Source organism: Podarcis vaucheri (genome assembly GCF_965113315.1).
Source record: "Podarcis vaucheri genome assembly, chromosome: 7".
Lineage (NCBI taxonomy): Eukaryota > Metazoa > Chordata > Lepidosauria > Squamata > Lacertidae > Podarcis > Podarcis vaucheri.
The window spans coordinates 13,120,403-13,136,605 of record NC_138765.1 but is presented as its reverse complement, the minus strand read 5'-3'; the positions used below and the strand labels follow the sequence as shown (position 1 = coordinate 13,136,605).

The following is a 16,203-nucleotide window of genomic DNA, read 5'->3' as shown; positions in this document are numbered from 1 at the left end:
CCAGACTATGCTGCTATAGATGCATATAGGTAAAGAGACCCCTGACCATTAGGTCCAGTCGTGGCCGACTCTGGGGTTGCGGCACTCATCTTGCTTTATTAGCCGAGGGAGCTGGCGTACAGCTTCCGGGTCATGTGGCCAGCAGGACTAAGCCGCTTCTGGCGAACCAGAGCAGCACACGAAAACGCCGTTTACCTTCCCACCAGAGCAGTACCTATTTATTTACTTGCACTTTGATGTGCTTTCAAACTGCTAGGTTGGCAGGAGCAGGGACCGAGCAACGGGAGCTCACCCTGTCGTGGCGATTCGAACCACCAACCTTCTGATCGGCACGTCCTAGGCTCTGTGGTTTAACCCACAGCGCCACCCGCGTCCCTTATAGATGCATATATGACTCCGCTTATAACATGGTAGGGGTGAGGATTCTGTGGTCCTCCAGACATTGTTGGACTCCCAACACCCATCAGCCTGAGCGAGGATGGTCAATATTTGGAGAGAGCTACAGGTTCTCCAAAGAGGCCTTGCTTCTGATTAAAGATAATGCATGGAATTTCTAGGATGAGATTTCTCCTTCCCTCAAATCTTCAAGGCTGATGGAAAACTTCTCTTTCACATTTTCCTTTCCTATCTTAAACTGAATATCGAATGTGCTTTGCAAGGAGCCCTGGGCTTGCTTGCTTGCTGCCCCACATTCCCATTCTGTGAGTGGAAACCTGTGGAGAATCATTTTAAAGGACCCCTTCTAGGGTTGTGCCTAGTGTTCCAAGGCTGCAAAATTGCAGATAATCCCGTTGCAAAGAGCTAATCTTGAGGGGTAGGTAGGTTTTGCGGCTATGTATTTCCCACAGAGACACTGCTGATCCACAGGAGCAGCCCTGTTATATCATAGTCAACACTGGTTGAATATGCATGCTTGGAAAATGCTCAGCGCTGTGATAAGTGGCATGGGGATCATCGTGTACTCCAGAGTTATAAACAGGGATGCTGGCAAGGCCTAGCAGACCTTACTGTAGCTCTGGATGAATCCAAGTGGTCCCTGGGACAGTCCCCTTGTGACAGTCCTTTGCGGTGGAAGACAGGACAGTACTGTAGTGAGCAAGCTGTCCGTCAAAAGACCCATGGACAGTATCTAAGACACGGATTCCATTAGCACAAGGATTCCACAAAATTGTCGAGTTTGAAGGGACCCAAATTTGCTCCAGAGGATTGAGGAAAACCCCAGAACAGTACTAATGTAAATCCTTACATTAATGGAACGTAGTGCTACACATTGGGTGCAATCCTTTGACATTATTGATTATTCTCACCGAGGATCCTCTTAATACCTTATTTTAAAAGCTGCCAAGTGGAAGTGAGCCTGAAGGAAGGAGTGATGGTTGCCTAGGGCAGGGTTAGGCAGACTTCGGGTATTTCTTTCCCCCCAATTATTATTTGGATATGAAGATACCCCAACCAGAGCCAGATGCAAAATAATGGCGGAGATTGCTCCAGTACACTTCAGATGACGAGCACGGTGACTCCTAGGCACAGGAATTTGCTTTCGGGATCAGAACTGGTTTCACAATCCTCACGCGAGCCCACTTAACGAGATGTTTTTCCTCTGTGCTTTGGAGCTGGAGAACCTTCAGATGTTGTTAATCCAAACTATAGGCTACGCCAGCTGAACCTGATGGGAACTAGAGTCTTAACTGCATCTGAAGCTTCACAGGGTGCCCATCTCTGCTAGTCAGTTAGCAATGGGTGGATGGATGCGTTTCCTAGTTCCGTGTCAGTTCTGCGTGTGTTTGATAGGCGTGTGTCCCGTTGATGTGGATTTAAAAACAAAGCTCTAGTTGCATTTAAATCGTACGTATTTTTATGTGCAGCTCTACATCAAAATGCAGAAGCGTGATTTGATAACTGCTTTCTGAGCCACAAGCGAATCTTGGGACTGCAAATCAAGCTGGTTTGTTTTAAAGGGGACCAGATGGAATTCTTAAAACAGCACAGCACATCAAGGCAGTTTCACTGCCCTCTTTGTCCCTCCATTATTGGTTCTCCCACCCACTTGTCAGGGACCACTGGTCATCCCTGACCACTGGTCTTGCAAGCTAGGGATGGTGGGAGTCCAAAAACAGCTGGAGGCCAGAGTTTGGGGAAACCCTGATCTAGGCCATTTGCATGCCTCTGAATACCAATTGCTTGCAACTGCAAGCAGGGAAATTAAAAGACGAAATTAAAAGACGCCTGCTCCTTGGGAGAAAGGCGATGGCAAACCTAGACAGCAACTTAAAAAGCAGAGACATCACCTTGCCAACAAAGGTCCGTATAGTTAAAGCCATGGTTTTCCCAGTAGAGATGTATGGAAGTGAGAGCTGAACCATAAAGAAGGCTGACTGCCGAAGAATTGATGCTTTTGAATTATGGTGCTGGAGGAGACTCTTGAGAGTCCCATGGACTGCAAGAAGATCAAACCTCTCCATTCTTAAGGAAATCAGCCCTGAGTGCTCACTGGAAGGACAGATCATGAAGCTGAGGCTCCAATACTTTGGACTCCCTGGAAAAGACCCTGATGTTGGGAAAGATGGAGGGCACAAGGAGAAGGGGACGACAGAGGACGAGATGGTTGGGACAGTGTTCTCGAAGCTACCAGCATGAATCTGACCAAACTGCGGGAGGCAGTGGAAGACAGGAGGGCCTGGCGTGCTCTGGTCCATGGGGCCACAAAGAGTCGGACACGACTAAACGACTAAACAACAAAGCAAGCAGGGAAGAGTGCTGCTGTTGCACTATTTTCCTGCTTGTGAGCTTTCCACAAGCATCTGGTTCACCAGATGCAGGAGCAGATGGACCACCGGCCTGATCCAGTACGCTCTTCGAGTTCTTAAGCAGTTGCACAATTCAGGGGCACCAACCGCACAGAAGCAGCTGGAGGCAGTACATGCATCTGGTTGGTCACTGAGATACTGGACTAGACGAGCCACTGGTCTAATGCAAAAAGGCTCTCCTAATGTCCTTAGGGGGGCATTTTTATGGATGTGTTTTTTCCCCTCTGCAGATTTTTCATAATTTTGGGGTATCCCAGAAGTATGCACAGTCTGCTGGTAAGTCTCTCATAGTTTTTGGCTAGATAACCACAAGCACAGAAAGACTGATCTCTATTGGTGCACAGATGCTTTTCCAAGATTGCTTTGGAAATGCTGCTTTCTTTCCCCATTGCCACGATCTCCATTATTGTGGAAGATTTGAGAAAACTTTGCTTCATCTCTATGGTGCAACTTTGTGAAATTGCGGTATGGACTGCCAAATTCATTTTTTGGAAACTCCGCTTGCACGTATGCTGTGGTTTTTGGTTTTTTTAAAAGGAACGAAGGCGTTGGGGCAAAGCAGTTTCTAGTACTTGGTAGTTGCAAATATACACGTTGAAAATGAAGAGTGAAGCTTTCTGGAAATCTCAGAAGCCAGCGGAAATGGGGTAGGGAGAAGTAAACTTAAGATCAGGACGCAATAGGACTTCTTTGCAACTAGAAAACACATGGAAGTAAATTGTGCAAGTTTGCCTTAACTTGTGCTGGCTTGAGAATCTGGAATGTCTGGAAGCAGGACCTTAATTTCTTTTCGGTACAAAATAAACCCAGGCCAGTTGTTGAAGTCCTTTTCTAGAAACTGCCATGCGTGTTTGTGGTTTTTTTTGGGTTGTTATCTCTTAAGGTTTGAGGAGATGTTTGTAGAATTAATAGCCTCCTTTTGCTCCTGTTTGCTTTTAGAGGGTGGGGCTTAAAGGATATTAAGACCCCAGAGCAAGCCTGGAAAGGACTGCACTCGTTCACCTCTCTTAATACCTATGGAGCCAGCCTCCAGCATCGTGCCTGCCAGAAAGACCGGTTTGTGCTGCACAAGACTGGGGGGTGGCAGGGAAGAGAGACAGCGCACATCTCAGGTCCTACCCTGGGGCAAGCTCTGTCTGCAGAACTCGCTTCCTCTTCCACCTAGGCTGCAAACTAGCCAAGCACCCTTGGGTGCAAAAGGAATTTGGAGCAGAGTTATGGACCCTCAAACAAAGCACCAAGGTCTCTTAGCATTTTCAGTGTCCGTCTGAGCGTTCATTACCACTTTGCTTAATACTCCCCAACGAGCTTGTAAGTAAGAGGAGAAGGATGGAGTGCAAACTAGATTTTGCTCAACTTTTCACATTGGTTTCAATGGGAGTTAAGGAGTGAAGTTAAGTTTCATTGATTTCCATGGGAACTGAGCAGCTGAAGTAAATTACGATCCGGCAGAATCAAATGTTTGGTTTCATTTTGTTAAGTGGGCCGTATCACTTAAGGCAATAAATGTGTGAGGTTTGTGCAGGGTTCTGGGGAGGAAGAAAATGTGTTTTCCCTTAATAGTTACCCGGAGCATTTAAAAATATTAACAGGAGCCAGCACATGTAAAATAACGCATCCCTAAATACTTTCCCGAAAAATAAAGGACTGCTATTCTGCAGAAGGCAATTGAGGAATGAACAAGACCACTGTCTCCGAGGGTGGGGGTGGGGAGAGAATGCCGTAGTTCAGGGTCAGCAAACCTCTGTATGGTGTGTGGTTTTTTACTACAACTCCCATCATCCCTGATCGTTGGCTGGGGCCATGATGTTCCCCAGGGTTGCTGTAGTTTCACCGCAGAAGAGGCCCTGTTTCTTTGAGCTACCCATCGCAATCTCTGAAACAGCAATATGTGGAGCCGTGCAAGTAGGGTTTCATGGAAGTGCTGTAGCAACGTCTGTACTTTTTAATATTATTGTCAATTTATTAACACAAGACTGGAAATGATGTACCCAGGCAATCCAATTTCTGCAGATTTGCAAAAAAAGAAAGAGGCTGTCAAGGACTCTGAAGCCTCATCCCCCCAGTCATTGAAAATCCTACCAATATTTATTGCTTGATATTTTAGTAGGCGTTGTCATACCCTCCAACATTTCTCCAATGAAAATAGGGACATCCTATTTCATAATAATAATGATAATTATTTTATTATTTATACCTTGCCCATCTGACTGGGTTGCCCCACCCATTCTGAGTGGCTTCCAACGTTTCTCTGATGAAAATAGGGACCATGATAAGGAAAAGTAGGACGTTCCGGGATCAAATTAGAAACTGGGATGGCTTCTATAAATCCAGGACTGTCCCTGGAAAATAGGGACACCTGGAGTGTTTGCATCATTCTATCCTGAGGTCTCCTAGATGCTCATTTCTGCACTCTCCTATCCCTATTTGTAGGGACGCGGGTGGCGCTGTGGGTTAAACCACAGAACCTAGGACTTGCCGATCAGAAGGTCGGCAGTTTGAATCCCCGCGACGGGGTGAGCTCCCGTTGCTCGGTCCCTGCTCCTGCCAACCTAGCAGTTCGAAAGCATGTCAAAGTGCAAGTAGATAAATAGGTACCGCTCCGGCGGGAAGGTAAACTGTGTTTCCGTGCACTGCTCTGGTTCGCCAGAAGCGGCTTAGTCATGCCAGCCACATGACCCAGAAGCTATACGCCGGCTCCCTCGGCCAGTAAAGCGAGATGAGCGCTGCAACCCCAGAGTCGGCCATGACTGGACCTAATGGTCAGGGGTCCCTTTACCTTTACTATCCCTATTTGTGACCTTCATTCCGTATTATCAGGCAGCATTTTAGGCTGTTTCCTACACTCGTTTTTAACATTTCTACACTTGTTTTCTACCTTGCATTGAACCCACCTTTCTGGACAAAAAAACACGCATCGTTAATAAAAAGTCCTCAGAATCAGGCACCCAACAGTCCCTTCAACTGCCTTGCTTCCCTTTGCTGCCTGGAACATGCTTCCCAAAAGCTTTGGGTCTAATCCTATATAAATTTCTGCAATTTTCTGAAACTGAATACATTTCCCCTTCTTACTACCACCTTATTTTTCTCCCCCGGTTGCTTCTCTGGTGTCAAGTGTTTTAGAACGTAAGCTCTGTCGAACAAGGACTTCTTCCCACCCCTTAAAATATGGTCTTAAGAGGCTCCCCCCCTCCATTGACTGTGGTTCTATAAATGATACAAACCATGGCTCGTGTTCTGACAGTTAGCTGGTCTCAAGGGCAGCCAGCTCCTTCTACTGTTGCAAACGTTTCTCCTCTGAAAGTCCCATTGCACCCTTGTTGAAGCGAGTAATTAGTCGAAGGAAATGTGGGGCAGTTGTGGGTGCCGGAATATCTTGTCCTTCCTGTTCTTGCCATGGCCTGCAGTGCGATGAAACAATCTGCCCACCCAGCAGAAATCAGGGCTCCGTCATTCTGGAGACAGCAGACTTCCTAAGCGAAAAGAGGAAGGTTGTCAGTTGCCTGTTGGCCAAAACCTGCAGACGCCCCAGAGAGGGACTCTGTGCCATATATGTAGCAAAATGGTTTGTGCCAATTCTGGCATCTTAACTCAGGATAACTCATGTCTGAGGATAGGGGAAGCATGGTCCACCCAGATGGCCCATTCATTCATTCAATTTATACACCAATAGACAGCATGTAAACAAAATAATCTTAATAACAATCCCCTCCCCAACAGCACATTCAACAGGCTGATTATGTAACGGCTGAAGGCCTGGGTAAAGAGTGTTTTTGCCTGGTGCCTAAAGACATGTAATGATGGTGCCAGGTGAGCCTCTCAGGGGAGAGCATTCCACAAACGGGGAGCCACCACAGAAAAGGCCCGTTCTCATGTTGCGCCCCCCCCCCGGAGCCTCTCTGGGAATGGAGACATAGAGAACAACATTTGACGACAAGTTCAGGGTCTGGCTTGGTTCGTATGGGGAAAGGCAGTCCTTAAGGTATTGATCTGTGTAAGGCTGCATAGCACTTTGATTTGGGCCCGGAAATGAATTGTTCCGGTGAGCAATCTGGCTGTTGAGTTTTGACTACGCTACCCATCATTCCTAACAATTGACTGTCCTGCCTGGGGCTGATGGGAGTTGGAATCCAGCAACCTCTGCAAGGCCATGGGTTCCCCGCCGCAGATTCTGTGCTCACAGGTAGATGCTCTCCAGGGTTTCACAAAGCGAGTCTCTCCTACCTGGCAACTGAACCTGGGACCTTCTGGTGCAAAGCAGAGTCTCTTGTCCAAAGGGACGGCAGCAAAAGCTGGCAGTGTCTCTCGGAAGGAAACGGACATTTCCCCGTACCTTAAATGTACCTCATAGCTCTAATGGCTGCCTGCGTGCGTACCTGGCTTGCAGGGCCCGAAAGGCAAAGAGGGTGTTGTTCTGTTCAAGAAATATGGCTGGGGAGGGTGTTTGTACAGGGAACACAACTGTTCTAGAACGGATCGTCAGATGAGCAAAAGGAACCTTGCCAGCTATGGCAATAAACACACTATGCTATAGCCTGAGCATTCGTGCGCATGCATGTTTGTGCAGCGGTGACAGGTTTGGTACACAACTCGCTCAATTTCTAAAGATCTGAGGAGTGTGGGAGGGAAGGATGGTGACATGCTAAGGGCATTTTTTAACATGCATCTCTCGAAGCAGAGATAGTGGTTTGCCTGGGATGGGCATCAGAAAAGGCCCTGATAAAAAAAAACACACCAGTTGGAATGCACATCTTGGGCTTTCTATGAATCGCCCTTTCCTTCACAGAGCTCAAGGCTATGTGGCGGTTCCCTTCCCTCCCACTGTATCCTCACTACAACCCTGTGAGGTAGGTTAGGCTGAGTGAGAGGGCCACTGGCCTACGACTACCCCAGTGACTGTTGGTAGAGCATGAGACTCTTGATCCCAAGGACATGGGTTGGAAACTCAAGTTGGGCAAAAAGATTGGCCTAGATAACCCTTGTGGTCCCTTCTGAACCGACAGTTCTATGGCCTTCAAGCCCCACTGTCCTGGTGCGGATCCTAATAATTAAACAAATCCTTCAAATCTTATTTCCAGGCAGGTAACATAGCCTTGTGGGGCCTACCACAAAGAGCTGGATCTGGGCCTATCGTAGGGCGAGAGCTGGGCCAGAAGGCAGCACCCGCCACCTATTGCCAGGAGGGAGCGAGGCTGGGGAGGTCAATCCACCTGCCACCCCTTTTGAGACGGGGGAAGAACGGCGGGTGCGGGCTCTTGCTGGCTCTGCTATTTTGGGAAGCAAGGCCTGAACCAAAAGACTTGGTTGTCTCTTAGCAACAGCGATGCCTCCCCTACGGAGCAGCAATGTGAGGGCCTGGCAGCATTAGAGAGGATGCTGGGTGCATGCATCAGTACAAAACGGCCGGCTGCCCGCGCACGAGCTTCGTCCCAATTTTGCTGCCCCCCCCCAGCATGCAAACTCTGTTGACGTGAGCTGGCAGGAGTGTGCGCGAGTGCCGTCATCCCCTAATTGAATTAATCTTGCCTGCTCCCGGTGGGAGGCTCTTTGCTTCTTACCCTTGACTTACTCAATAATTCATTAACCTCTCCATCTCCCCCCCCCACACCTCCACACCCCCCCCCACGCTGAAGAAGCTTTAACCCTTTGGGCCGCGCACATTCCTGAGTAGAGATCTGGGGAGGGCGGGCAGGAATCCCCGCCAGTGTTTATGGGGGCATGGACTCGCGCCCGGCTACTGCTGGGCCGAGCGACAAAGGTCCTTGCTTTCGGCACACGCCGAAAACATTCTTGCAGTAAGGCGTAGGCCGCAATGGGTCAGCCACATTAATCGGGTTTAACAACGGCTTAGCTTCCAAGGGGGCTCTGCCTTCGTCAGTGGCAGGCCACTGAGTAGCTCAGAAGATGATGGAGGTTGCCTTGCCCAGGAAGAGTATGGCTGCTGAAGGTGGACCAAGACCTATCCTGTCCCCGCAGGGGCCGACAGGAAGCCCAAAAGCAGCAGCTGAGGTCAACAGCTGATCTCCGGCAGCTGGCATTCGGGTACATGCCGTCCCTGACCCCTGGGCATAGTACACAGCCATTGTGGCTAGCGGCCGCTGAACGCCTTGACTCTATTGATTCATCCCTCCCATGTTTCTCCGATGAAAATAGGGATGTCCTATTCTGTTATAATAATTTTATTATTTGTACCCCGCCCACGCGGCTGGGTTGCCCCAGCCACTCTGGGTGGCTTCCAACATCTAAAAACAACAACAAAACATTTACTGTAAAAACATCCCCACACAGGGCTGCCTTCAGATGTCTTCTAAAGGTCGTATGGCTACTTATCTCCTTGGTTCAGTGGTTGCATAACTGCATACCCTCCAACATTTTCTCTGATGAAGATAGGGACGTCCTAAGGAAAAGCGGGACATTCCGGGATCAAATTGGAAACTGGGATGGCTTCTGTAAATCTGGGACTGTCCCTGGAAAACAGGGACACTTAGAGGTTTTTTTTAACTAAGTGTTTTGTGAGGAAGTACTTCCTTTTATAGACTGGCGCGTGGCACTGTGGGTTAAACCACAGAGCCTAGGGCTTGCCGATCAGAAGGTCGGTGGTTTGAATCCCCGCAACGGAGTGAGCTCCCATTGCTCGGTCCCAGCTCCTGGGAATTCAAAAGCATGTCAAAGTACAAGTAGATAAATAGGTACCACTCTGGCGGGAAGGTAAACAGCGTTTCCGTGTGCTGCTCTGGTTCGCCAGAAGCGGCTTAGTCATGCTGGCCATATGACCCGGAAACTGTATGCCGGCTCCCTTGGCGAATAAAGCGAGATGAGCGCCGCAACCCCAGAGTTGTCTGCGACTGGACCTAATGGTCAGGGGTCCCTTTACCTTTACTTCCTTTTATAACTTCTGATAAGCTCCTCCTGGATGTGAAGGTTTTATATAGCTGTTGCAGCCTAATACCTCTCCCATCGAGCTATCGAAGCCTTTTTTTCAAACAGCCTTTGCATTTCTTTGGGAACAAGAATCTGATGTAATTGCTTGCAAAGCTGTAGGGCAAGTGTTTATCATGTGCTGATTCTAGAGGCAGAGGCTTTGGGGATGGGCCACAGCTCAGCATCTGCTTTGCATGCCAAAATCCCAGGTTCAATCCCTGGCATCTCGAGGGAGGCCTGGGAGCGACTCCCTGCCGCTGGCTGGTACCTGCGACATGTACCTGTCATGAACCGGCTGGATGCAGGGGTGGTGGGTGGGAGACACCAGCTGAGGAACCTCCAAGGGAAGATGGCTCAGAGTTGGGGGAGTGATGGTGGGATGACGATGAGCGGTCAGAGGGAGAAGACTGAGAGGAGGAGGTATCTGAAGCTGAAGAGATAATAGGGTTTAGTGAGCAGGGAGGGTCTGTGGCAGAGAGAAGTGCAGAAGGTAAAACAGGAGAGGAAGATGGCCAAGAGGCAGAGAGGAGTCAGGCTGGTGAAGAAACCAGGGTGTCTCCCCCTCCTGGTGCAACAAGCTCCCTTCCCTGCTGGTTTCCCAGGACCAGAAGTGGTATGAAGCGAGAGTAGCAAAGGCAGGTGCCCCGGCGTAGTCTCAGATTGCTTGGGAAGGATCAGTGGAGGAGAAATAGGCAGCTGTGGGAAGGCCTCATAGGGGCCAGACCTACAAAGAGTTGCTGTGCTCATTAGGCCTGGCACTCTTGAGCAGACCTTGTTTCTTCTAATAGTTGACTTCACTTTCTCGGAGTGGTTTACTGCTGACCCGCCCCTGACAGCTGACTAGTGTAGACAATGATGAACTGGATGGACCAATTGTGTGACTCGCTCTAAGGCAGCTTCCTATGTTCCTTATGAGGTTGAGAGGTTAGAAAAAAACCTGGCTCCTTTCCTCTGGGTAAAGATGCTTAGGATCAGGCTGCTACTGTGGCAGGCTTTGTAGCGCGGAGCAAAATTAATTGGTGTGTAGCTCAAGTGCTCAGTGTTGCCTTGGAGTGAATGAGTGTGTGTCTTTCCACTGGCACTCTCCACGGAGGGTAATATCTGCCCTCAGATCTCCTTTGAGGTCCCTTGGCTTCTGATCTTCCAAGGTACTTCAGGCAAAACGGTGTGTTTGTATGTGAAATCTCCACCGTGGTAGCAGTCCTAGGTTACCATTTGCTCTTCCCAGCCACAACCAACGGGAGGCTGACCACAAGTGCCTGGTCTTACATGAAAAGAAATTTGTTTATTACAGAACAGTGGTTACTCTCCAAAAGGGCTGCCGTTTCAATCATGCAAGGACTCTACTCCTAACCCCAGGTCCATTTGGGGTGGGGACAGCAGTAGGCTATCGCTTTCCTCTTGGGTGGAGCTAGATGCATTTTACACATGCTCAGAAGCACTCTGCACTTCATAATTGCCTTGCACGTTCCAGGAACTGGGGGGGGGGGACCAAACAAAGAAGGTTTCTGAAGGCTGAGACTTGGCTCAGGTGAAGTTGTACTACTCCACAGCAAAACTTGTTTTAACAAGCAAAGGATGTCTCGGTCTCATTATGGATTCTCTCTCTCCCACCCCACTCCATAATTATACAAGAAGCTGGATTCACCCGGCGAAGTTGATCAACAATTATAGCTCAGGACTTCTTCGCACAACATGAAATCAGGGTGCAGCATTCCCTGCCACAAGCTTGTAATGGGAGCCACCAACTCTGACAGCTTCAAGAAAGAATGAACTCTCCACCTCCATTGATTTGCCTTATCAGCAGCTGGAAGGCATGATAATTAAATGGAACCTCCACAGCCAAGAGGCTGTATATCAATAATTAGCTTAGATCTGCAAAACTGGAACCTTTACAGGTGTTGCATAATATCATTATTCGCTTGTAAGAAATCAATCTCTCAGGGAGGCAGCTCCAACACTTGTGGAACTCCCTGCTGATTGACACCTGGCAAGTGCCTTCAATGTGCTCTTTTCAGTGCCTGCTAAAAACAGGTTTCTTCAGGCAAGCCTAGCTGGGCGTTTAAAAACTGACGTGTGTTTGTTATCTGTTTCTAGCGTAAATGTTGATTTTAATTATATTTTGATTATTATTTTTCAGAATTCCTGTTTTCATCTTCCTGTTTTATTGACCATTTTTATTTATTTATTGCAATCCACTTAGAGCTTCTATTTACACAATCAAGCAGGATATAATTTTTGATGTAACCACTGTGGCCCTTGTGCATTTTTCTAATCTATGGGTTGTGCCGAAGAAGATTCCAGCGAAACAGTCAGGTTATCCAGGATCACTGTCCTACGTTGTTATTCACCTACTACTTCGGCACCATGAACGCCTAAAAAGTTTTACCGCTTAGCCCACGGGATAGCATCTATTACTTTGTTTCAACCATAGACTCATTATACTTCTACAGACTTTCAAAGATTGACAGACGTGTGTTCATTTGTTTTCAGACATATCAGAGAATTTACAAGTGTACATATTTTGTTTTTGTTGTACAGTGGTACCTCGGGTTAAGTACTTAATTCATTCCAGAGGTCCGTTCTTAACCTGAAACTGTTCTTAACCTGAAGCACCACTTTAGCTAATGGGGCCTCCCGCTGCTGCCGCACCGCCGGAGCACGATTTCTGTTCTCATCCTGAAGCAAAGTTCTTAACCTGAAGCACTATTTCTGGGTTAGCGGAGTCTGTAACCTGAAGCGTATGTAACCCAAGGTACCACTGTACTAAATCATGTACATTATGCAATAAGAACTACAGTGCTATCTAGTATACTGGTCTTCGTGTTGCTTGTGTTGTTTATTGTGTTAAGTTTGCAACACAGGGGTTTGTTGTTCTGTGTAGGTTTCTTTCTTGCCATGCAAAAAGCCAGGCAAGGGCTTCTACTAACATGCACACACAAGCAAGCAAGAGACATCACCCCAGCTCGTCTGCCCTTACCAGTTACGCAACAGCATTTCAGGAGGGATCAGAGCAGAGCCACTGAGGGGTTGTAGTCTGGGGAAGAGTCCCGGGGTCCAGGCAGCTGAACACAGAATTCCTAAATTAGTCCAGGCCTTGGCCTGCTCTATTGCTTTGGCTGACTCTGGTTTGGACACTTAATCCACCCAGGAGATCACTCCTGGTTGTGTGCGTTCTTTAAATTCAAGATGTGCTCAAGTTCACACATTGTTCCCACCTATAATTACCATAAGGATCGTCCCCTTTGCAGGAGGTGGGATGAGGGGCTCTTTGTAGCTGCTCACCTGCAGGGCAGGTTTGGCCTTCTAAAGACACCTAGCAGATTTGTGCAAATATATATTTCAAAACTCCCTTTAGGTCAGATCTATACTGCTGGAGTGGAAACAGTCCTCTTCCCTTTAGGAACACAATGCTCCAAGTGCCCCCTTGTGGCGACTGTATTCCATAGCATGGCTTCAACCTGGGCTGTATATGCCTTTAAGGCACATTGAAAGAACACACACCCCTCGTTGCCTCCCTCGAAGAATTCTGGGTACTGTAGTTTGTTAAGGGTTACTGGGTGCTGTAACTCTTGAGATGGGTAAACTACAGTGCCCAGAATTCTTTGAGGCATGGGGATGTGTTTTAGAGGCGCAATGTACAGGCAGCCCTTCTCTGCTTCATATATCTCTCTTGGCTTGGACATGATAGCTGTGGTCAGCAACTGATATGGTTGGAGGTCGCTGGAGCCACAATCCTCGACCACCCTGATTATCTGCCTTGATTGGCTGCAGCACCGGTCACTTTAGATCCTTGGAAATGCCAAGAATTGAATCTTGGACAGTGTGAATGCAAAAGCATTGCACTCTATAAAAAAAACCTCCTTTCCACACCCCCCAAAACCCGAGAGCTTCTAAAAGAGCTCACCTGCTGACTAGCAGCCCAATTCTATTCATGGGCATTTAGAAATAAGTCCCATTGGGTTCAATGGGAAGTTATTATCAAGTAACTCTGGGCAGGATTTCTGCATCAGGAAATGGGATGACTCATATTAGTTTGTGTTATTATGCAGTCCATTTTTTATCTCACTCGGGACAGCTTCCAAGCCCATTTCATCCCCACAACCACCCTGTGAGGTGGGTTAAGCCTTCTTCAAATATCTGAAGGGCTGTCACATGTGGCAAGCTTGTTTTCTGCTGCTCCAGAGGGTAGGGCCCAAACCAATAGTTGCAGCTGGTTAGAGTGTGGTGCTGATAATACCAAGGTTGTGGGTTCGATCCCCTTACAGGCCTGTTGCATATTCCTGTGATGTAAGGCTTTTGACTGCATGATCCTCGGAGTCCCTTCCAACTCTACGATTCTGTTAGGGAGAACTTTGAAGGTAAGACAGTGGACTGGACTCCCTTGGAAGGTGGCAAACTCTCCTTCATTGGAGGGTTTTTAAACAGAGGTTGGATGGCCATCTCTCAGGGATTATTCAGCTGTGATTCCAGCATTGCAGGGGCTTGCAGTAGATAGCTGTTGCGGTTCCTTCCATGATTGTAAGTCGTCTTGTTGCAGCCATTGTTCTCCCTAAACTTCTTTCATTTCTGAGATGGTAATCTGAGCCTTAAGGCTTAATAGCTGCTAGACCTCTTTTGTACATACCGTATTTTTCGCTCTATAACACGCAGATTTTTTCTCCTAAAAAGGAAGGGGAAATGTCTGTGCGTGTTATGGAGCGAATATGTGGTCCCTGGAGCCGAAAAATAAGGCAAAAATCAAACCGCGCTTCAGGGAGAAGGGAGCTCCGTGAGACAGGAAGTTGCTGCTTTCCTGCATTCTGCCTCAGGGTCTTACTGCCCGCCCTCTCTGTTTCGTTGCTGTGTTTGCTCAAACGGAACAAAGAGCAGGGAAAGCCCCTCCCCTCCAGGCAAGTAGAGAGGAAAGCAGAGCGTCGCTCTATCCTGTCCCTGCTCCGGAGGGAACAATGTTTGTGAAGGGAAGAGAGATTACAGGTTTGGCTTAAAATTCTGATTTGACTTCCTGCTCTTTGTTTTTGGAGACACACAGCATTCAAATATGCTTTCTTCCATTTAAAAGGATGAAATCCTTAAACAGTGGCTGGCTTGTGTGGGTGGGTGGGGGGAAACCTTTGCCTTCCTTTCCTCACGTTATAGCCCTCTCCTGCATTCTTAGCCTTCTGTGTTTTTCCTTCCCTCCCCACTTAAAATGTGGTTACAAAGCATGGATCCACATGGATCCTCAGGATCTTTGCATTGGGTCAGCCAAAATTCACCATCAGAGCACATAGCATGTCCATGGCTACAGCCTGTCCCCCCCAAAAAAAATCACGCACCCACTGTTGCCTGGGGCTGCAATGGTGCAAAAACGTGGTTAAAAAGTATGGGTCCACATGGATCCTCAGGATCTTTGCATTGGGTCAGCCAAAATTCACCATCAGAGCACATAGCATGTCCATGGCTACAGCCTGCCCCCCCCAAATCACGCACCCACTGTTGCCTGGGGCTGCAATGGTGCAAAAACGTGGTTACAAAGCATGGATCCACAGGGATTCTCAGGATTTTTGCATTGGGTCACCCCAAATTCACCATCAGATCACATGTCTGTGGCCACAGCATGAAGCACAAAAATGATACGTCCACTGTTTCATTCAGAATATTTTTTCCCTTGTTTTCCTCCTCTAAAAACGATGTGCGTGTTATGGTCAGGTGCGTGTTATAGAGCGAAAAATACGGTAATACTACTTACAGGGGTTGGGGCAGAGAAAGAGAAAGCACTGGCCTTTTTCATGGCATGATTTATCTTGGAACTATGACTCTAGGGTGAATGTTCCTTAAAACAGCTCACACTGCAATTCTAGGCATGCCTACTTAGAAGTTCCCCTATTGCAACCTTAAGCTCTGCTTTTATAAAAAGCCTCGAGGCTAGAAAGGTGTGTGGCTATTATGCTGCCATGCCCTGATAGTTAAAACATATCCATCCAGAAACCAATTGCTGGCAAACCGACAGCAGGCTCCAGGGCATGGAATAAAAATATTTTTGATCTAACTCTTGTATTGTTTCAAGGTGCATTCAAATTTCATCTCTCTCTGTCTATATATATGAATCATAAATCATAGAATCATATCTTCTACATTAAGAGAAGCTGGCAGAGGTGGGAGGGTGGGACGTAGGGAGGTACTGGCCCAGAAATGCCATGGGCACTGATGCCATGGGCACAGTGCTTGGCACTGATTCTGAAATCACCTCTTCCCATCAGCTCCAGCCAGCATGACCAGCGTTTAACCCTCAATGAATCACAGAATCGTAGAGTTGGAAGGGACCATGAGAGGGTCATCTATTCTAGTCCAACCCCTTGCAATGCTGGAATCTTTTGCCCAACGGGGGGGGGGGGTTTGACCTCAAACCCACAACCCTGAGATTCTCATTCTCTACCAACTGAGCTATCCCAAGTTGTAGTCAACCAACATCCTGGAGCGCCACTCATGGTGG

At 47.9% G+C, this 16,203-nt stretch overlaps 1 long non-coding RNA gene across 1 annotated transcript; it reads right to left on the bottom strand.

Moving 5' to 3' along the window:
- Window positions 1–5,186: 5,186 nt before the first annotated feature.
- Window positions 5,187–8,353, bottom strand: LOC309537758. The gene is made up of 3 exons (XR_014221997.1): window positions 7,914–8,353; window positions 5,587–6,280; window positions 5,187–5,219 (listed from the first exon to the last, which is right to left on the bottom strand). It is a non-coding gene; the product is annotated as an uncharacterized lncRNA (long non-coding RNA).
- Between the last annotated feature and the right edge of the window lie 7,850 nt (window positions 8,354–16,203).